Below are 24,307 nucleotides of genomic sequence, written 5' to 3'. Positions count from 1 at the left end.
CTTACTTTCCCCCCTACACTTTTGTTCCCTCCTCGCCCCCTCCCCCACCCTGGCATAGTTAACTCAAAACCAACTACACTTTGAAACTTGAAATGTGGCATGTAAATAGTCCTTACTGAGTAAAACGTCCATGACCAAGTCTGAAAAACAATATGCTTGATGTTAGTTTTTGCAAGTGCATCCTCATCATACCAGGACCTCGATACTAGTTCTTAATGTTAGGCTTGATATGCTGGCAAGAAGACACCACTGTCATAATAAGCTGTTGCCATTGATTTTCATGGGTCTGCTCACATGGTTAAAGTTAAGCATATGTGGAAGTGTTTGGAGGATCAGAGCCTTAGGAAACAGGCTGTGTGCTCATTTGCAAGTGCATAGGATTAGCAGTGAATCATCAGTCTCCAGAAGCTCATGTAGCGCTCCTCCATTGCTGTTATGGCAGGATATGAGGAGGTTTAGGGGCTGCAAAGCGTTACTATGCCCAAACAAAATGTGGGTACCTCACACTGCTCTGCATTCCTTTCTCATCCCAACCCCTCTCACCATGGAACTACAGCAATTCTTCTGGGTTATGACACTTCCATAGCAAAAGAAGTTGAGAAGTAGCCCTGAGGGCTCAGTCTTTGACTTCAGTAGGTTTGCCTGAGCAGGACAGCAGGATTGAGTGCTAAATATTGTTAATTCTAATTCCATCTTGAGTTCCTGATTTAGCACCATATTAATTTGAGAGGAGACATCTGAATAAAATGGCTCAACGTTTTTCGGAAAAATTGGCAAGAAATTAACAAAGTTATGAACTTTTACATATTGTACACTACTAGCCAAGTACAGCTGAAAACTTTCACTGAATCTGAGAGTTCTCTCTTTTGGATTGCTACATTGTACAGGTATGCATATTTCCAGAAATGTACACTTTTTTCAATGATACATAGTAGCTGCTGACTCTTAACTAAGCCAGTGTCCACTTTTTTAAGGAACTGAGTAGGCATAGTTGACCCGCCAACTGGTCAATGAATATTTTTGCCTTCTTCCCCTGCCCTTTTGCCTTTGCAGTTTTCATTTATTTAAAAACAAAAAAATTCCTTGTGCCTAAAATATTAAATTCAAAAACAACCCCCCAAGATTAATGCAACTTAAAAGAGTGCACTATTAAAATAAGAAAGATCAGGAATTTCCTAAACTTAACATTACCTCAACACAGATCATACATTAATTTAACATATATAGTATTTTCTATTCCTGGTTTTTCTGATTTTAATATGTAGCTTAATGTAATACTGTTTATATTGCTAAAGATATACTATAAACATACAGGACAGTACAATATGGCTGGACTTATCTTGCTGTGGGAACAACTTTGTATTACCAGACTTTATATGATTGTAACAGTGCAAACTTAACATTGATTAACACAGCTTTTTGCATTCAATTTAGCTGACATTTAAATTTAAAACCCACTAAGGCAAGAAAATGCTCCCCTATAAGAGTTTCTCCAGGCATGGTATAGTACATAACCAACCTCAGCCCCCTCACAGAACCTTGGCACAATGCAAGGATTCAAAGAACCAGGCCAATTGACCAATACAGTACACATAACAGTGGTTAATTTAATTAACAGTAAAAAGAAAAGGAGCACTTGTGGCACCTTAGAGACTAACCAATTTATTTGAGCATGAGCTTTCGTGAGCTACAGCTCACTTCATCGGATGCATACCGTGGAAACTGCAGCAGACTTTATATACACACAGAGAATATGAAACAATACCTCCTCCCACCCCACTGTCCTGCTGGTAATAGCTTATCTAAAGTGATCATCCAGTTGGGCCATTTCCTGCACAAATCCAGGTTTTTGTGCAGGAAATGGCCCAACTTGATTATCATGCACATTGTGTAGAGAGTTGTCACTTTGGATGGGCTATCACCAGCAGGAGAGTGAATTTGTGGCGGGGGGGTGGAGGGTGAGAAAACCTGGATTTGTGCTGGAAATGGCCCAACTTGATGATCACTTTAGATAAGCTATTACCAGCAGGACAGTGGGGTGGGAGGAGGTATTGTTTCATATTCTCTGTGTGTATATAAAGTCTGCTGCAGTTTCCACGGTATGCATCCGATGAAGTGAGCTGTAGCTCACGAAAGCTCATGCTCAAATAAATTGGTTAGTCTCTAAGGTGCCACAAGTACTCCTTTTCTTTTTGCGAATACAGACTAACACGGCTGTTACTCTGAAACCTTAATTAACAGTGTCTTTCAGTCTGGACTCCTAGTGTTTCTCTGAATTTCCTTACATTTATGGATTGAATTTACGACCACATGGTTATGTAAATACATTTCTGTGTCTGGACTGAGGACACAAATATGATCCTTGACTACTGTGATGTGTAACTCCACCTTTTTTAATCAGTAGTAATGCATGCTCATTTTTTATGTTGATAAAAACAAGTGCCTATTGATATAAAGCAAGTTTATTTTGTCAGTGCTGTATTGTTGTTCATATTGATTATTTCAGCATTATGCCTTTTTCTTTTCCTTTTGCATTTATAAACCATACTGTTGTGAAAATGTTTATATTTTAATTTAGAAAACAAAATTGAACTACCTTTCTTTTTTACATACCTTTTAGTTGTTGACTCAACTTACATATTCCAGCCAAACAGAAGCTTTTAGATTTTGTTCTGGCTTCCACCTTAAATTACATTCGGGAAGCTCTTTACTAATGGCATTTTTAAACAGAATGATTTGGGGGTATGTTATGGCATTTTTGTAAAAATGGCAGGGGAGACAGTCTACTCTTAAAATCTTGCACATTACAGGGTTTTTTTAAAAAATGTGAATGTTCTATGTGGGAGAACAATGTCCGTTCCAATCACAAACTTTCATCGCCTGTAAAAACTGAGTAAAAAATGAAGTTCATGTCATGAAACCACAAAGCAAATTAATGAAATCGTGTCATATGTATCAAGTCTGGCTGTATCTGCTAAATATTTTCTAACTACTCTAAGGGAAAAAAAAACAGAAGGCAAACTAGCAATAAATGAAAACAATAATGGTCAGCAGCATGTGTTGCATGTTATTTGAATGGAAAGTAATTTATCAGTTTTGAAATAAAGGTTGTTTATTCTTGTGTTTCACTGTCTATAACAATCTTTACAATTTATCTGTGAAAAAAGTGAGAAACTGTATCATTATTAGCATATGAATACTTGACACATCAAATTGGCTGTACAATAACAGAAGGACATTTGCTATTGGTGTATGCACACAGACAAAGCAGCCATTTTGAAAAAAAAATGAAATGGTGTGGATGTTTAACCGTTTGTCTGTCTGTCTGTCTGGTTTCACACTACTGCTTTGATTAGGGCAGCTTGGAAGCATGAGCTGAAATTCTTAAAATATAAGCACACACATTAAGTACTGGGCAATTGATTATTTCTTTTATATTTTTATTCAGACATGAGCCATAGAAAAAATATAAGAAACGGGTTCAGAATAAAAGATTTTGTGTGTGTTTGCGTGTGGATGCGCATCCGCACAAGGTGGGGGGAGGGGGCAAAGCCTGCCTGTGTGAAAAGTGTACAGAAATGAAACATTGCCTTCATACAGTTTTATTTCATGGCAACAACATAGTGGGCCTTGGGTCAGATGTGTGAAACTATTTCTCAAAGAAGCTGCATACATAATTGAGGCCCTATGAAGGGTTCTCAGTTGAAGTTGCCAGGCTACATTCATTTCAAAAGCAGAGCCATTTGTTATCAAATTTAAATTAACTCCCTCAGCACTGAACTCCTCATTTAAAGCACAGCTTTTCAAACAGTACTCAAAGTATCTAAGGAAAAGAGAAATTGTGGCTACTAAATGACAATAACATCATTCCCACAAAGAACCGAACTGTTACCCATATTTAGGCCTGCCAAGTAATAGTCTAAACAGATTAATTTCTAAAGGAGCTATTTTGGTGCCTCATTGTGTGTTAGGAAGCACAAAGGTATTCTTTTAAACAAAATCTCTACTATAGCTTTAATATGGAAATAAATCAGTATTTCAGGTTTTTCCTGCTATAATCTGTAAGGTGTTAAGGCTGCTTACATTAAATGTCTCTTTTCTACAAGACTGCAAATGCTTAAATACAGAAATTAGTGATTCATGGAACATTCATAATATGATTCAGCTGCTCATGTTTCAGCTTACATCTGTTGGGTATGATCCTGTAACCTTTACTGACATGTAATTCTTGCACATGTGAATAGATCCTTTGACTGCAGTGTGACTACCTGCATGTGTAAGAATTACTCATGTGAATAAATATTGCAGGATTGTACTAATTATTATTATTTATTAATTTTCAGCAATGCTCCCAGTGTGCTATGTGTTTTCCAAACACAGAAGAAGCCATGTTCTTGCCCCCAAGGAGCTCAAAATGCTGTACTGGTATCTTTTAAAAAGCAATCCATATGACTTATTATGCAGTATCTTAAATAGTAAGTAATGCAAACAAACAACAAATCACAAATATTCATTCCAATTATTTCATGAATTCACTATGGCTGTGTTCATGACCTTTTTGTGATCACTTTTGGCAAACATTTTCACAACTAAGTTTTACTGGCAAAATATTTGTGGAAAGCAAATTTTATATTCTATGCAGAAGAATTTTTATTGTGTGCTCACCCAGGACTCAATCCTGCAGGGTGCTGGACATTCTGGATTTAATGGGAATGTGCATGTGCTTAAAGTTAAGCACTTTGAACCAGATGGTAAAGGTACTTAGGCCTCTGCTGGGATTTTCAAAAGTATCTAGGTGCCTAATGTCCATTGAAATCAATAGAAGTTAGGCACCGAGATGCTTTTGAAAATCTGCTAGGCACCTAAATATTTTAAAAATCTGATCCTTTGTGCTTAGCTGGATTGTGGGCAGAGAGCTCAGCACTTTGCAGGATTGAACCCCCAATAAGGGAACAGAAACAACCCCATATGTCTTATATGGCCAATCACAACAAACCAACATAGCTCAGATTTTGAATATTCGTAATCATATCATAGATATAGATATATAAGCCCCGCTCAAAAAAAAAACAAAACCCCAACCCCTAGCTTGCAATCTGCTTGCATGACAAGAGTTGAAAAAATGGCTAAATTTAACAAATAAATTATTCATTGTGAATTATTCACTCTGTCTAGTCCTAAATTAGGTTTTCTCAGTCCAATCAGCAAAGTTATGCCAACAATTAAACCCAACAGAACATTCTGGCCATATACATATAGAGTGTGTGCCTGAATGCATCATTATACAATGCAGGCTTTCTGAATAGGAAAGTTCCATGAATTTTACATAAAACACAATTATGTTATTTTCTTCAGTGAATTTTATTTAAAATGCTAAGGGTTTATATTTCTAAAGCTGTAAAACCCGGAGATTTTTACCTGATTTAATTAGATATTTCTGTAAGAAATTGGAGTGCCTAGATATGAGTCAGACTTTTGCTATTGCTAAGTTTAATACACAGAACTAAATATAGCATTCTTAACAATCTGTGATTTTCTTTCTTGAAACATAAGTTTAAGGCATGTAATCTACATCCCTTCATCAACATAAGATACTGATTTGTTAGAGTCAAGTCAAGTCTGTTGTAGCTGTTGACATATATGCTAGTAAGTGATTGAATTTCATCTCTGTAGTCTGTGAATGGAAAGAGGACTTTGTTTTAGAAAAGACACAATTTTAATATCACCTAATACTGTTTTTTAAATTACAAATATCACTATCTGCTATAAGAATGATCAATCTGTCCTTTATAAGTTGCACGTGTAAACATGTTGTGCAGCTATTTAAGCAGTTATTAGATGACTGCCACAAATTGTAAAGAATATTAGAAAATGGTCCCATATATGTGCAAATATTTTATGAAAAATATGAGATAAAGGCAAATTAAATTAAAAAGTGAGGACAGTAAAGTTACACAATTTAGCATGTACCTTATGATTTTTAAAGAACTATATATACCATATATGTGCTTCTCCTCAACACTGGATATTATTAAAAAACTACAAACCATTTGCTTATTTAAAGCTCTGTGCAGGTAACAATACTACAGGGCTAGTAAATCCTACCAAGCACTCTTTGAGAATCTTGTTTATTTACTGGTGGAAGTAATACACCATACTTGTGTATCCATGACAACACTGTAACATGCCAGAGCAGTACTAGGTCTTTTCTCGCAATTGCAATATGAGATTAAAAGTAAGAGGCTAAATCTTATTACATAGCAGAAGCTTCTCACAAGATAAAACATAAAGTTTATGAGAGCATATGATAGTTGTTCATGGTAATATATTTGTGCTATTTCAATGCTTTAGTTGGGTTCATCCATTGATTGTAAATAGTACTGAATAGGGAACATACCAGGAAAGATAAAACTTTGCATTTCCTGCTGGAGTTTTCCATAATAGAGAAAAGTGATTCAACAGTGTCAAGAATGAGTCGTTAACAAAATCAGTTTTATAGAGTGTTAAGTTAGATAATACTTTTTGTTGTTTTAGGATGTTTGAGGTTCCTTAATTTTTTTTCATTCTCATGCCAAATACTTTGAGAATGTTATGTGATCCAATGGATTAATGATGTAATTGCCTAGTTATATTTATAACTTCATGTCTTCTCTATGTGCATTTCTCTTTGCTGTGCCAAGGCCACCAAGATGCTAGACTGAGATGAGATGCAAAAAATGGAGGGGAAAAATGTACACACAAAAAGGAAATTCAATTCTCTATTATCCATTATTTTATCTATTGTCATTCTTGATTATCTTACTGTTTTCTTGACAAAATTTGTGCAAATTCTCAAGAGTTAGCAAATCAACTTTAAAAACTGAAATATTTTCTCCCCCCAGCCACAAATTCAAATTAATGCAAAAAGAACTGTCACTTGTCTAGCTGCAGGTTGCTTATAACCTGAGCTAACGTTGTAATACAAAAAATACTGTGCGCCAAATTCTACCCTAATCATTATTGTTATTATTTATTATTTTTGTTATTATTTTTATTATCATAGCACTGACAAGCCCTAGGACCAGGACCCCATTGTGCTAGGCTCTGTATTCCTAAATTACTGAGGTTTCATTAGTTTAAATGAAGCAAGAGTTTGTCTTAATATGTTGTATTTTGTCTTTGGAAGTCTTTGAAATATACTGTATTGCCTAGAAATGTCAATATTTAAGCAAAGATCTGAAGCATACATTGATGTTTTATCCATTTCCTGATCTTGGAAAAAAAAATCTCATTCTTACCATTAACTCAGGATCCTGAATTTGGCAAATGGACAGGTATCTAAAACACCCAGAAAGCCTTTGCTGATACCCAATCTGCCTTGTACCACTAAAAGAAGTGGGTTGGGCATACAGTATCTAGAGAAAATATCTTTAAAATGACTATTTGGGATTGTACCCACTGTTTTCTCATTCGGATTCAGAATGGAGAAAGAGAAAAACCACAAAAGGGAGATAATGAGAAGAAATAAATAATTTCTGTGGATTTATTCTGTCTCTACTTTATCCTCCACCCAATATATTTTAAGTCAGTCAACTTACTTGCAATATGTTCTGGTTGAGCAATGACACTCATACAGCCACAAATGTTTGATGGGGGTGATAAATGTTTTTACAGGCATTTGATCTATGGCCAGGAATGAGAAATTTGTCCGATTTGTGTTGGGGGGTGGAGAGGTTGGTTTTGTCATCATATTTTGAGAGTGGGGTGGCTACTTACAGGTGTTTTGCGCATGTACACACAGACAGACAGGTGTCAGTGTATAGGGAAATAATGTATTGTTCTTGCTGATTCCCTGGTCAGCTACATTCATATTCGGTGGCATATGGTAGAGGAGTGGATTTATAATTTGAACATGTTTCAGATTTTTTTAAAATAAGAAATTACCATTCCATTACAAGTCTTCGCCTTTTGTGGGTTTTTTTACAAATATTTCCCAGATTTACAATAATTTGCCTGGGTAGTTCTGCCCTATTCTGTAGAAATGTCAAAAGAAGCAAACCCAGTTTATCAACCTGCTGCACAACAGAAAGATGTGGGAATGGGAGTTACCAGCTTTAGATGCTGTTGTTCATCCAGGTCCCACTGATATACATGAGGAAGTAACTATTTTAATACTGTGGAATTCAGTTTTACTGATCACTACTTGAGGTGATCATTCATCTCTATGGTTTAAATCTTACCTTCCAAAAGATGTATGTTATGTTGGTTTTGTTATATTGCCTCATTTCCACTGATTTATCGATTGGCATTCAGTTGTAAGAAATAGATTGGAAGTGATTTCTTTGATTTTCCACATAGGAAAGAATGAGTTTTTTTGAGTTTCAGGGAAGAAGGTTATATTTGTTGCCACTGAGAGACAGATAAGGAATATTACAACTTCTGGGTGTGCTAAGTAGAGCCAATAATAATGTATCTTACCTGCCATGGTAGTAAGATCCCCTATTTGAATTTGCTTGGTCCTTGTAAAATGTAGATTTTTCTTTTGACCACAGACCTGATCTAGGAAATTCAATATTTCCTGGATCTGAATGTCATGATCATGTAAACATACAGAAATGATCAAAGGTGGGTTGACCAAATTATTCATGGTGACAGTGTTATGTAGTAGTTTCTTTTATCGTCTCAGGATAAAATTTATATCTAGGGTCAGATTCATCTGGGGATTACTCTGGTTAAATGACAGCACAACGGTCATACTAGTATTTTATAATATTGTCAACTTCTTGAGAGGACAGTTGAAATGGGCAGAAGTTATTCACTAAACTAATACCTGTATTCTAGTGAGTGGAGCTGAAGGTATATGCTTTCCTGATCTCCTGTTTACTGAAACAGGCATATACAGGTTTTTGTGATTCCTGAAGCATATAGAATGTGGAGTTCTGATGACTTACTATTTTGTAATATTATTTTCATCCTATAACTGAGTCTGGACTTTCTTTTTCTTTCTTTTTTTAAGCCTTTATGAAATTGCTGATTTGCCCACAAAACTTTTGTGCAGCCCCTCTTATATTTTCAGTAATGTTTATCCTACATGGCTCCAGCCGGTAGGAGCAGAAGTAGCCAAAGCAGGGACTGCTGCACTGGAGGAAGGAGGTTAAAATGGGGCCCAGATGGGACCAGCCCCCTTCCAGCAATATCCTGGACAAGAACTGTGTAGGGAAGGACCCACATACACACTCTGAGGGCACTAGGTTCCAGATGGTGCCTACCTCCCTTTTCCCTCGCCATATGGCTTTTGGGGACAAACTGCACAGAGAAGCCAGCCAAAAGCTCCAGTTGGTTGGAACAGAACTAGCCAAAGCAGGGTCCTTCAGATATTCCAGTCAAAACTGTAGAATGTTCTTTGACTTTCTCTGGCTTGTGCTGATGGGCTATTTGCTCCAACTCTCCATCTCTCTCTCCATCACAGTCTCTTCACCATAGCCTCACTGCAGACCTGCCACTCTTACTCTTTCCTCGCCTTCCCTGTCTCCCTTCCCTTCCCTTCCCTTTCCGTTCAGCTGATCCCCTCCTAAGTAACGCCCCCTCCCCCCATAGGTGAACTAACATGGCATGTTACCACATTGCTGCTACCACATTGTTTGCTCTGTTGTGTGTTCTACCCCTTACCCCACCCGTGTCTGTCTTGTCAATTTGGACAGTATTCTCATATGGTTTCCCTGTTGCCTCTTAATTTATACTTAGATTGTGTGCTCTTTGGGGCAAGGACTGTGTTTTTGTTCTGTCTGAACAGCACCTAGCAGAGTGGGGGCCTGGTCCATGACTGGGGCTTTTGGGCACTGTGATAACACAAATACAGTAATAATAAAATAAAATAATAATAATACCATTATTTAGCAAATCTAAACAGTGGGGGACACATGACACTACATTTACCATTATTCACTGCCAGGATTGTTGATACCATTAATAAGATATAATACATTTTAGATCTGTCTTTTCATCAGCCTTCAGTGGCTTTATTTTCATTTTCCATGTCTGATAAACTGAGCTCCTTTTAGATTTTTTACTTTTCTCCACAACAATACAGTAGTATTTTTTTAGCAATTATATCTATATATCCTGAAATTAGATATCCATAGGTTCTGTAACACTTCATTACAACTTTGTGCCACACCTACAAATTCTTTGCTACTACTTATGCTGACCGAAGTGCTCTCCAAGTTTCATTAGTGATTGAGTTTAAAACAAAAAAAATGCAGGGGGGGGAGTAAGCCTTATTTTAACTAATAATGTAACCTCTGGCAGCTGAATTTCATAATGTGTATTTCTAATGATTTACACTCAGTGTCACTGGGGTATAACAGCAGTTGCAGAAGAAATGGTTTGGCTGATTGTCCTTTAAGGGGAGATGGGACCAGCCCCACCTGTGCCATAATTAATTAGCTGCTTCCCAGCCTGGTACTAAGAGGCTCATCTGATACTTTAACGGACACCTGAGCCTTATAAAAGGCCTGAGAGAGCTCAGTTTGGGAGTAGAACTGTGCCGTGTAGGGGATGTGAAGGTCCTGAGCCAGGTTCTGCAGCTGAATGATATTCTAGGGGAATCAATCTGGTGGCTGAGTGATCTATAGCAGGTCAGGGGAAAGACACAAATGTGGCTGAGAACAGGGCCTAGAGGATGGTTTGAAAAGAAGCCCATGAAGGGTTGAAGAATCTTTTTTTTGTTTGCTGGTATTTTTTAGTTGGACTTTTGTTACTCCTGGAAGTGGTTAACTTTATGACTTTGCTGAGGAGCTATCTCCAGCACTAAACCATGTGTGTGGAGTTTATTAAGGAGCTGTGAAGAGGGAAACTGAGTCAGGGTGCTGCAGAGCCATCCCCAGCCCTGAGGCAGGTGCTTGGGAGGTGGCTGCCCCATTACAGTGGTGATCAAGATGAATATTTCTAGGGTCCATATTCTGCTCCCTGATTCAAGGAGTTTGAAGTCAATAAACATTCCACACAAATACTGAATGCAGAATTTGGCCTTAGATTAAGACTCACAGAAAACTCTGAGCATGATTAAGCATTTTGTTATGCTTGATATTCAGTTACCACCACACCCCCTTCTACAAGTTATTTTGGCTATTTCAACAATACTCAGTGTGGTGGTAATTGAATTGTTAATTTCACTACCAACTTAATTTTAAGGTAGTTATTGTTTTTCAGTGATCTAGTCAAAAGACCTCATGCACAATATAGCTAGATGTGGGGCCAAATTTGCTAGCACAGAATGGGACCCCTCATGTTTAAAAGTGCTGAAGAGATGTGTGACTATTAGCTAAGGAGCTAGTGCTATTGAAGAACTAAGGAGGTAGTATGACTTTGTACTGTAATGAATCTGAAACTTCTGCCTAGACAGAGATGTGGAACAAGGAAAATATATATATTTTTTAAAACTTTGTTTTAAAGATGTGCCAATTCTTTGCTGTCTATCTTGTTACTGATAGAGCAACTAAATCCATCCTCAATATGCCTAAACCAACCATTCAAATGACAACAAACTAGATATATTTTTCCTTCTTGCTTTTATGTTATGGGTATGTGACTTATTTGCTGTCAGTACCGTTTGTGATGTTCTGTGCCTTATCAACACTGACAGTACAGGTATAGGGCTCAATCTGGCAAGGATTTACACACGTGAATGACCTCATTCAGACTACACGCATTTTCTACTGGCCTAGACAGGCACAATGTTTCTGTGTTCCTAGAATATCCAGACTGGTGAACTGCACTCTATTATGGAGCAAATTCTTACTTTGCTATATTTTGCCTTTAAACAAACCCTCTGTGAGGTAAATAAACTCTTCAATAGAAAATTACATATAGCATGATATTAAGCACAAAGGGAAGGATATATGGTTTCTTTAAAGGAAAGAAAACAAAGTTCAGCCTGAATAAAGACTGGTAGTGGATGGACTAATTTTACCATACTAATTTCCCCCTACTGTTACTCACACCTTCTTGTCAACTGTTTGAAATGGGCCACCCTCACTACCACTATAAACATGATTTTTCCTCCCTTGGTATTCTACTATTAATTGAATTATCTTGTTAGACTGACACCCCCCCACCTCACTTGGTAAGGCAACTCCCATCTTTTTGTGTACTATATATATATCGTGTGTGTATATATATATAAATCGTGGGGGAGGGATAGCTCAGGGGTTTGAACATTGGCCTGCTAAACCCAGGGTTGTGAGTTCAATTCTTGAGGGGGCCATTTAGGGATCTGGTGCAAAAATTGGGGATTGGTCCTGCTTTGAGCAGGGGGTTGGACTAGATGACTTCCTGAGGTCCCTTCCAACCCTGATATTCAATGTATGTATGTATGTGTATATATATATATCCCACTTCATCAGATGCATGGAGTGGAAAATCCATGCATCTGATGAAGTGGGTTCTAGCCCATGAAAGCTTATGCCCAAATAAATGTTAGTCTCTAAGGTGCCACAAGGACTCCTCAAAGTTCATTACATGTTCCAGTTGTTCCTTGGAGTCCATCATGGTGGGGAGGAAAATATGCACTGTCCCAAACACCCCCATTTTGTCCTCTGTTTTTGTGACCATCTCTAAGAGGAGAGAGAGATCCCAAGCTTTTCAACCTATTAACAGCAGTAGGACACTGGAGCCATCTGAGACAGTAACATTAGCTGGGCGGTCTGGAGCCATCACTAGCAAGTTACAAGGCAGTAAGGACACCCAGATTCTTTTCTTAGAGCTAATTGTAACAGAGACCTTCACCCCACACTTAAGTCCCAACCAGTTGGCAGTGTCTCCCTGTCTCTGGCTACCACTGAGCCTTGACCTCCTTGCTCTGTTGAGCAAGCTCATTCTAGTATGAGTTGACCAAGTGTCTGCCAGGTCCCTTCTCCAACAGAGATGGAGCCAGTTACATTTGAATACTGTGCTTTGTCTCACTGGCTGAAGATGGCTCTGAGTTCACCCAAGGTACTTCAACATGGTGTGCAGGCATACATGTGGGGTAGGCAGCTGCATGACTGATATTTGGATCCTAGATAATATATGGGGAATCTTATGTAACACCCCAACATATGTCCATGTGCCAGTGATGTATTCAGGGCACCTTTAGAACAACTGATCTTGGCTGTGTGCCCATCAGAAGTTCACCATTGTGTGATATTACAGTTAAATGCAGGTAGCAAAAACAGACACCAAACCGGAGTGAGAGAGAAAGAGATAGACGTGAAATGCTTTAAAAATACAATTTTAAAACATACTTTTTAAAGACTTTTATAATTTTTTGCCAAATAAGAATGAAATAGAACAATATCCTGGAGTTTCATGCATGTGAAATTTGAGACCTGGATGCAAATAGGAAGACTGACTTCTATTTATAGAACTAAATAACTCCTGCAAAAATCCCCCAAATCCCATCTTTCCATTCTGGATTTACAGCATTTCACTTTTCAGAGCTCTAAAACTTGAATGTTTGTGCATCAAAATGCACGTGCTAGAGGAGCACATTAATTTATTTTATAAGGGGATGTCACGGGATGCACAGCCAGCCCCTCTTCTTCTGGGCCTGGTTGCCCTCTCAAATAAGTCCAGGGAGACCTTCAACTCTGTGCAACACCCGTGTCTTTTATTCTTTTAGTGTTTTCCCACCACCAGTGTCCAACTATATACAATCCTTACAGGTTTCTTGCCTAGCACAGGCTGGGTCAGTAACCAGCTAGAGGACTTCCACATCCCTCCCTCACTGACTGACCTCTCTCTCTTTCTCTGGCTGTCTCGCTCCTTCCCAGCCTTTATAGCTCCTGGCCTATCAGGCTGGCAGGTGTTGCCAATCTCCAGGCAGACATAAGGCTTTTCAACCAGTCCCAGTCTATCCCCCTGGATTGGGGCTGGCATGGCAGGGGCTGATTAGGTGTGTTTGAAAAGCACCCTAACGCAGGCAATAATAAAAAATTTGGGAAAAGATGAAGCTGTGGAGTAAAATAGGATATAATTGTGCACATATAATAAAAATTATAAGTGCCATATTGGGCAAAATTAATTTGGATTGCCTTGTTGTCATACTGTCTGTAGTCACTCATGAATGTAGTTGCCAACCTCAGGCCAGACTGCCACAATTAGGGCACAAACGCCAAATCAGTTGTGTGTTCTGCAGTTGGATTTCACCAACCAAGCATCCAGTGTGGACACCTCAAGCTCTATATCAGCCTTAGTCACAGACAGTCCCCCTTAGACATTCTAGTTTATCTTGCCACCCTGGCAAACCTGCCTTTGTGATAGATGGTCCCTTACATCACAAATCACAACAACATTCAAGTTACTCCCAGTCCCAAAGGACCAGTCACTTGTGCCAGGTCAGTTGTACCTCAGATCTCAAACCAAAGACAATGCTTGCAGCCAGTTCTATAATAAACTAACTAAAGATTTATTAAAAAGGAGTGATATTTACAAGATTAAAGCTGGTAAACATACACACAAATGAGATACAGTCTTAGGTTCCAAAAAGTAATAGCAGCTGCTATAATGTGCAAGCTGTAAATGTTCTTTAAGGCTAACCCAAGCTAAAAGTTGGGGACCCCGTGCTAAGGCTGTTGGAGAATCCAAATGTTAATTAAATGGCTGTTTTGTGTGTCCATTAGTACTTATGTGTCAACAAAAGAATTGTAAAACTTAGTATATCGGTTGCAATTATGGTGTAGATCTGAATGAGTTTAAAAACTAATTTTACAAACGCATATGTGAAATGGTGATTTTCAACTAACGTTTTGATTGTGGGATGAGGTAGGTGAATCTGCTAGACAGAGTGAATGATCTCAAAAACAGGCAGGCTGAAGAGGATTTGTTGAACATGGCTACCAGCATCACTGACTAAAAACATAAGTCACAAGATGGTACTATAAATTAAGTTGTCATTATTAGCTCTGGGCAGCAAACTAGACAGCTAGCAATAATAAATTGTAAAAGATTTATAGATTCTATTTAGTTCAGATAAGCATCCAAAAACATTTAGTATGGATGTTGAAATGAACTTGTGAGTAAAGGCCAAGGCACTTCAGTTAATATCCAGAGGCCACAGTGAAGGCCATGTAGGGACTGACAGAGGACTCCAGAGCCTTAAAAATGGCATATGGTTGATTCAAGAGGTTGTTTTTAGTAATACTGACTCTGATTTACTCTGCCAAGATAGATTCAGATATATGAATTGCTATGCAATATTCAGATATTGATACAATGGTATTTGTTAGATGTGACTTGCACAGTGTTAATCTGGAAACTAAAGGGTTAATTGTTACAGAGGGTCACACATGGGTTAAACTGGAATCCAGTGAGCTATGGTGTCACTGTTGACTAGACGTACCTAGAACAAGTGAAAGGTGATATACTGTTGTAGGCAACGTTCCAACCTGCCCTTAGTGTAATTAATGGAGACAGCACAGAAGAGCAGGTTGAGAAGTGTGGTTTCTTCTATATGGTTAGATCATTGTTTTGTGTTCTTAAGGTCCAGTCTTGCAAGGTATATTGAGCACCCTGAACTCACATGTGGTCAACAGAGGTGATCAACACCTCACAAGAGCAATCCTTATACACCCTTGCCATGTCCTTTTCACATTCAGATAAAAGTTAAGTATTTTGCTCAAGAAATTCTCGTGTTTCATTGTTCCTCTATACAAAATAGTAACCACAGAGGCAAAGCTTAAACGCCTCATGGTGTCATGAGAATCCCATAATATATGTAGCCAAATTCACAGCTTTACTGCATAGTGTAAATAGCACCCTACAAAGGGTTGGTAATACAGGATAACCATACAACACACATGAAACTTGAAGCCAAAGGTAGTTGTTTTCAATCTCTTAAGTGCAGGAAGGAATCAGTATAACTGTACTTAAGCTCACCATTGCTGTTAATAAAATGCTTGCTGTTCCATTTTTGTATGGATGATAGTCCAGTCCTGTCCTGTCCTGTGTAGTTATACTTGCACAATAACAACCTTTTTCATTCACACACATTCTTGTTTCCAAAATGACCATTGTGTTAATGTTACATATTTGATTATATAACAGGATTTCAGTAAGAATTTTTAATGAAATTCATAGGCAAATTGTTCCCTTTTCCACTTGTTTGTTTACAATTGCAAAATTGTATTTAGTAGAGATTTACTCTTACCAGGAATCATTTCTAGGTGCTTTTTTATATTTGCAGTTTGGTTTCACATTAATTATGGGAGAGTTTACTGCAGGAGTGAAGGAGAGACTCCGCCAATAAGAATACAGTATACTTCAGTTAATATATGTACATTAGTCATATTTCTTAAAAAGCCAGAGGCCAAAATGTTCTAACTCGGGTGCCTAAAATTAGGCACTAAATCCAGAGTGGACTATTTATAACTGGTCTGATTTTAAAGGTGGTGAATTTTCCCTAACTCCTATTGGATACTTTAAATGCATACATCACTTAAGTATCTTTTGCTTAATTGCATAATTACTTATTGTCTATCCATAAGAGAAATTTAGTTTTGATCTGACCCATTAGACTGAATGTGTTGCTACTCCATTTAATTACATATTAGCAATATATAAATCAATAAATAAACAGCAAAAATGGCTAATTGCATAATTTGACTTTATGCATTCTGAAGAGGTGTAAATATTGAACTTTACAGAGCAGTACATCCAGATAAATTAGAAGTTGGAAAACCTCATAAGATTTAGTCCACTCACCAGTTTATATCAGACTGTGTAGTAAACATAAGAGCTAATTTCATCCTTGGTTAATGACATTTAGATGTATAAAAACTGATTCTCCAGTGTTCTACTTCAGTTTAACTTCAGTGGAATTACTCTTGATTTACATGAGTGTGAGCTCAGAATCAGGCCTCAGGATTGTGTGACATGAACATTTTCTTTGTATTAGTTTGAAGTACTTAGTATATAAACATTCAGTTCTCTCAAATTCCAGCCATGCAAGGTGCTGGGAATCATGTGATTGACTTCAATGGGACCAGAAGAACCCATCACCTCACATGTGGTACTCTGTACTTTTCCGTATTAGGCTCTAAATGCTTAATTGTAGGAAGCTACTTACTCCAGTAATGTGCATATTCAGGGGCTGATCCCTTGTATTGTACATCAGTAAAGTGCTGTGTATATATTGCCCATTCTGGCAGCTCACATGGCATGTCTATTTAAAGCTATTGTTTTACTCTATACTTACCCAAAAGGAGGTAAATTATGGGTACTTTTTTATACACTGCCCTTAAATATAATTATATCTCTTCAATTTTATAGGAAAAATGAAGTTTAGAACTGACTCTTGACACGTGATGCACATTTGGCAGGAGGCCAAGGCCAATCAGAATAAGTAACCAGAAGAAAATGCCAAATTCTAGAAAATAAAAGTAGCTTAATATGTTTTAATACCAATAAAGTGGTTAAGGTTAGTGGAAACAATCTTTGATCTTTTCTTTTTCCCATAAATTAAAAAATATTTTGTAATACATTATATAGCTCGTGTAGCTCACTCTAACTAGAGCTATCTGTTATGGCGAACTAGAAGCTCTAACTTGTCCAAATCATAGCTGTCAAGCTCTTGAGCAAGACTAGTCACAGAATACACGTTGCAATGATGCTTTACATCCTCCATTGGCACCAGTTCGATATTCTGATCTTGTTTTTTAAAATCCTTAATAGGCAGGGATCATACTACCTCAGGAACCATCTTTGCATTCATGAGGATGAGGATAACTTCACTCACCAAGCATATGGAACCTAGACTTGCCCAGGGTGAGACTGCGGATAGCAGCGGAAAGAGAACTTCATTCCGCTTGCAGAGGTGATCCTCAAGACTGAGCCATGTTGACAGGGCAGCGTACGGAAGCTTGTACAGTGTCTTCTTATATTATACTTCTTCTTGATTAAACCAGAACCTTTAATAATTCCTACATTCACTTCAAGAAATTTAAAAAACAAAAACAATCCTTGTCCCTCTCCCCCATCCTGTTCCTTCAATTTCTTAAGAACCATATACTCCACAAAAGTTCTGTATCTTGTATTTAATTGACTGATTATGTTAATGCAATGGATCTCAAACTGCAGCTTGCGGAATGCTGGTTCTCCGTGTAGAACTTGCTGGTGGTGTATAGAGAGAGAGCTAGTCACAAAGGATTTAGGTACCTACTTGGCACTTTAGGCACCTAAATCCAAAATTTAGAGTCTATAAACCCTCACTCGGCTGCTGCCTAACCATGAAGGAGCCTACATTTCCCTATGTTTCCACAGGTAAAGTCCCCCTGGAACCTAGAAGTCTGCCAGTGAGCATGTGAAAAGCCACCTAAGTCGTGGCACCCTGTGCCTAGCTCATGCCTAGCCTCTGGCAGGATTTACAAGCTAGCAGTACCCCCCACCTATCTCACCTGTGGGTCCTGATCTGATAGGAACACTAAAAAGGTACCTTAGAACATGTATACTAAATCAGGCCCTGCACAACATGTAGACAGAGATGTCCCATTATAGCAGTGATCACTGTCTCCTGGTGAAACTATTCCACTTTGTATAACTAAGTAAATATTCATTTGGCCAAAGAGAGAGAGCTTCTGGGGTCCCTTCCAACCCTGATATTCTATGAAGGCTGACTATGGCCTAGTGGTCAGGGCAATCCCCGGCACTGTACAAGCACCCATTCCAGTCCCTGTCAGGCAGAGTGGAGAACCGCTTGGGTCAGTGTTCTCACCACTTCGGAAAAGGAGAGGCTCTTCTTCATTTTATTTGTTTTATGACCTGGCTTAGGTACCTAACTCTAGGAGAGGGCTCATGGCTGTGATTCCCAAGTGGAGAGAGGTGCCTCCCTCTGGCCTATATTTAGGTGCTTGAGTCCCTTTGAGGTGCAGGGTTTAGACCACACCCTTATTATCACCATTTTCTATTGACTAATTTAGGCCGCTCCTCACTGAATGTGCTGGCTTTTGTAAATCCCATTATTAGGTTCCTAATTCTTCCCATGCATTGTATAGGTAGTCTGGATGCCTAACTCAGAATGCTGGATTCCACTAAGTGACAGTAGACCTAAAGTTATTTGTTGCAACATTGGGTCTAAGGCCCCTTTGTGGATCTAGCCCAAGATGCTAAATATTCTATCTACTTACTAAATTTAAAAAGGTAAAAATACATTAGATACTTTACTAATATTGCTTTTCCCTGTAAGCAATTGCTGCAATTTCCCTCAGGAATATTATGTGACGATGAATGGGCAGGGGGGAGGGGCGAGTTAGTCATGCAATAACGAATAGATGAAGATTTGTCCATGAGACAATCTTTCTAGTTCATGCTAAGAAAAGGTTTGAGAACTCCTATAAACCAGCTTATTCAATGAGGAGTCACACTTAAAACTCCAAACCCCCTTAACTTAGATTATGTGCCCTTTCTCTTCAGGAGACACAATCTGTTTGACCCTCAAAGATACAAACAGCCAGAAATATGACTACAATATAAATTGTATTGCCCTCTTTTTGTAAAGGAGCAATAATATGATAACAATAAAGAACTGATACTAAGACCTACCATCCCAGATTCTTGGATATCTATGTAATATAATAAACCCTATACACAGTGCATTTGGAGATTAACATGACTACTGGATAATTATGTCAGTGCTGCTACAATATCAACATTATGAAAAAAATCCAATGTAATTTACTCTCCATTTGAAGATATGGTAAAAAATTTTAAATTCTTTACATTTAGTTAACAAATTAGACCTTCAAAAGCTACTTCAATTTCCATTTAACTCATCTGATGTTTAAGATCAGATGACAGGCATCTGATTTCAAAAGTCTACTTCTTGCTCTTATTATCATCATTTCACATGAGCATAACTGCTTTTATGTAATGTATAATTTTAAATACAAAAACTGTAATGGCATTTCAACAACTCTTTGAAAGTAGACAGTTACTTTCCCTGAATTGTGTTAAAATCTGTTACAAATCAGAGGATATATCCAAGAAGTAAGGGTGGAGATTTTTACTGCATAGCCTGCATGGGTTAAAGAAGAGGAGGAAAAGAAAAGAGCATTGTTGGCAGTATTCTCCCAGACTTTCAGAATTAAACTCAAAGCCAGACAAAACTTTCCTGGGTCATATTTCATTACAGCCTTGAAACTTGGACCTGCATCACTGGTATTTAAGTGCCTGAGCCTGTTTCAGTTAAATCTGATCTGATTTATGGTTTCAGATATAAACAGGTGTAAAGTTTATTCACCTTGACATAAAGCTAAATTTAGCAGTTTGGATTGAGTTCTGCTCTGAAGTTTTAGGATGAAGTTATGAAAATTTCAAAGTGAAATTTAGGCTGTGAGAACCAAAACCAAGAAAAAACCAAAACTTCTGAGCTTCACATGGGGCTGATAATTATCTAATATGATACAATATGAGAAGTAAGACAAGCACATGGGAAGAAATGGAGTTTCCACAAGACAGGCCTTTCCAAGTGCAAGCTAATAAAACACTATCAATTTTAACATGCCAATAAAAAAGGGAGTTTTTCGTAGCATGTAGTAAGTTTTAAGGAAATATAAACTGTAGCTCTGCATTACAATTATACTTGCTTTTTAAGATGCACTGTAACTTCTATGACAATAACCTTACTGAAAGGATAAGTGGACCTTTATTCTGTACAGGGTAACTACAGCATTCCAAACCCTGCCTGTATACAAGGCCACAAGTGCTGGATTTGCCTCTGACCAAACTATGCAGGAGAAAAACCAGCTTAAAGTCTATCCAAGGCCAATCCCCAAAAACCAAAACAAATGCCGTGCCACCCATTCTCTGCAGTACTGGGCATTGTGGAAAGCTCCTGTAAATGTAACATGCTTCCTGTACTGTACATTTCCTTTTACTCAGTCAGTCTGTCTCCCCTTGCTGTGACTGCACTGCCTGTAGGAGGCTGGGATGGAGTAACCCCAAAGCATATCTTTTATTGAGTGGGGAGACTGACCCATTTTCTGTTAAAGAATCTCCTTCTGTTGTGGGAAGGAAGTGCTACCACTCCAGGTCTTGGGGAAATGGGGGCCTGAAAGAATTAGATAGGGAGGCTCTGAACCAAATTGCAGGAATCACATGATGGGAGACTCAGAGAGAAAGACTTCCGACAGTCTCCCCTCAAATTTTTGTTCTCTTGTCTGGATGAGAGATGCCCTCATTTTGCTCTGGACCTCTCTTTTTCCTGGGTGACTGACAGGGATGAAGTGGAATGTCAGTCAGCTAGGAAGAACCTTCCTCCATATTTGAAAGTCAGAAGACACACTAATCATACTCAGTGCATTTCCCAATGAGCCCAGTTGCAATCAGACTTGGTAGCGTCTGTGACTTTCCTGCGGGGGAAGGGACAGTCTTGAATGGATAATGTCTGAAGTAGCACAGTGAAGCTACCACCAATAAGGAAGTATCCTCTCAGAGTAGGGAGCAGTGTACAAGTCACAGTAGCCACAGAGGTTCACAGAGCCTCTATTGGCCACACACCACTGAAGCTACTTTTCTGCTGGACAGATGCGAAGAAAAATAAAATAATTTTATCTGTAGTGATAACTGTATGAAGTTGATTTTATATACCATCATTGTGGAAGAGGTTATTAGTTCTACAAAAGCTATTATAGTCCAGCACTGAGACATTTCCTATTGCAGCAACATATTTGTATTAAATTATTTTTGGAATAAAGAATTATAACTGAAGGAGATTTTCATAGGCAATATTTTAGTCAATCAAAAATTTTAGCATTCTGAACTCCACTGTCTCTTCTTTTTCAAATGATAAGTAAAAAAGTACTGTATAGTTCATTTTCCATCCTTTTGTTTGCTCCGTAAGTAACTATATACATTTCGTAGAGTTAGCAGCAGCATCAGTAAAGGTTTTCCACACCTTTATGTAAAAAAATAAAATAAAGATGTTGTTTTTTTTTCTTTCCTAAATATATGAAGTAGAAAGCAAGAAGAGAGAGAACCCTTTAGCCATGGATCAGTTCTTTCACGTGTGTGGAAAACAGTAATTTACTTCTCAGTATTTGTGTTTTGTGTAATAAAGGGTAAAATGCTAACTTTTTTCTCTTTTGTTTTACAGATGAAGTTTCTTAAACTCTTTTATGGAGTCTGGTTAGCAATTACATGGATTTTTGAGGAACAATTCCAGAGCTTTGACTGAATGAAATATACTGAAACCAAAAAGAAAAGCTTGGTCTTGATTATCTATATTACAGATTAGCTTGAAGGAAATAATTATTACCAATCTGTACCATAACAGCTGTACTTAACTGCAATGTGACATTTAAGGTCTGTGGAGCAGGGGATGTCTTTTTGTTCTGGGCCTGCATAGCATGCAGCACAATGAGGTTCTAATCCGTGATTGGGGATCCTAGATGGTCCCATAAAATAAACAATATTATATTAATAATAATATTTCTATTATTCTATTTGGATTGTTGCTTTAATTTTATTTTTGAAGGTTTATCTTTAGCTCTTGGAGCTAAACTGTCAAAGGCTCATTCATCAGGCCACTCCCAAACCATATATAGTCCTATGGCCTGATTCTCATCTTGTAGAAATGTAAGGCCCCAGTCTGGTAGTCAAATCTGTGTGAGCAGTACCTGGGGACTGTGCAGAGCCCACTGACTTCAGTGCAGGTCCAGGCAGGCATAAATGTCAGCCCATACAGCTCTGATTGCAGGAAAGCAGCCTTCAAACAGAAGTGACTCTGCAGAAGTCAGATGCAGTTAGACCTAGGTAAAACAGCGATGTAAGCAAAAGGAGAATAGGACCCAAAACACACTTGCATATGCACATTCAACCAAAGAAATAAAACACCTGCACATGTAACCCAAACACCTCCTGGGTGTGCTGTTCTGTCCCACCTAGTGGCACTGAGACCACTTAAAGAGAGAGGTAAAATCAGCCTGCTGTTTTAAAATGAGTCTGCCAGTTGGCTTTTAGCTCATGCATTAGAAGGCTCATGCACTAAGCGCCATAGGTCCCCGGTTCAATCCATAACCAGGGTCTATCGGCGTTACACACCCATATGCAGATGAGGGCTTTGCAGGTGCAATGGGTGGTGCACATTTTGTATCCTTCACCTCTTGCACTGGGCTTTGAAAATATGGCCATTTTAATCAGTCCAGTTGTTTACAGCCATCTCTTAGGTGTAATGAACAAATAGATAGCAAGGACATTGAAGTTGGTTTATTAGAAACCTTTTCATTTTTTATAATTTTAAAATGGAAATCAACAGGGAAAATACCAGATTCATTGCTAATAGGTGAAGTGTGACTTTTCCAATATGTTAAGATTATATTTTATTAGTTCAAGAAAAATATGGTTCTAGAAAATTAATATATTTACCACTCCTTAAAAGATTTTGCAGAATTTTCTGTCTTCTCTCTGTTTCTTTCGCATTATATTTCCCCTTTTCTGATATTTATGCTTTTTGTTTCACATGTTCAGCAATCACAATATATCTCTTATACTCATGGTTTTCAATCAAAATATATTTAAAATTGCATTTAATAAATACCTTTAACATAGTATCAACAGCATTTTATTTTTGTTGATATTTCTGGCTTCACTATATGTCAAAATGTAATTGGTTTATTAAGGACCAATCCTACATTCCTAATTCAAGATAAAACTTTCACTGAAATCAATGGGAAGTCAGTTGTCTTGGTATGGATTTCAAAGTTGAGCCTTTAGCTTAGTTTTATGGGTGTAACAGAGCCTTAAATATTTTTTCTTACCGTTGTCTGGCAGAACATTTTTTCCACCAGTCTAGTTTAACTGGTGGTGTAATTAATATGTATAATTCCAAATTTTGTAATAAAATAAACTGCATATGTTGTTAAGACAAATCTCTGTTCAGACTTTTTCTTAACTGAAGTCCTGGAGTCCCCAGGCTTTTAACCCAGCTCTGGTCTTTTGCTGCAAGTTAATCTGGTGATGAAGTGGGTGGTGTGGTTTGGTATATGTAATCCTGATTTTGAGAAAATGACTATTTTGAACTTGATCTATCAAATGGAAAATGCATCTGGATATTATGGTGATGAGATAGAATTGAATAGATAACACAGTGATGGAGGTATTAAATATGGGTATAATAGATCAGGGGTGGCCAAACCTACTCACCCTCTGAGCCCCATACAACAATCTTCAGAAGTTTGAGAGTTGGGGCACATCTGGTAGGACTCAGGGCTTCAGCTCCTCTCCTGCTGAAGCCCCAAGCACTGGCAGGTGTGCCCCACAGGGCTGTAGCTCTGAGACCCTCCTCCCCACTGGGCAG

At 38.1% G+C, this 24,307-nt stretch overlaps 1 long non-coding RNA gene across 7 annotated transcripts in view; it reads left to right on the top strand.

Annotated features, from left to right (window-relative positions):
- The window catches only part of LOC140911428 (uncharacterized), a 162,416-nt gene extending 138,546 nt beyond the window's left edge, over positions 1-23,870 (top strand). For 3 of the 7 annotated variants that reach the window (XR_012158945.1, XR_012158942.1, XR_012158946.1), the window contains 3 exons: positions 17,287-17,434; positions 17,689-17,830; positions 22,106-23,870. This is a non-coding gene — a long non-coding RNA (uncharacterized lncRNA). The remainder of the gene's footprint in view (positions 1-17,286; positions 17,435-17,688; positions 17,831-22,105) is intronic. The other 4 variants (XR_012158944.1, XR_012158943.1, XR_012158948.1 and 1 more) reach the window with 3 other exon arrangements.
- Positions 23,871-24,307: the final 437 nt, after the last annotated feature.

The sequence above is a fragment of the Lepidochelys kempii genome, chromosome 5, assembly GCF_965140265.1.
Source record: "Lepidochelys kempii isolate rLepKem1 chromosome 5, rLepKem1.hap2, whole genome shotgun sequence".
Lineage (NCBI taxonomy): Eukaryota > Metazoa > Chordata > Testudines > Cheloniidae > Lepidochelys > Lepidochelys kempii.
This window is presented reverse-complemented; position numbering and strand designations above follow the sequence as displayed.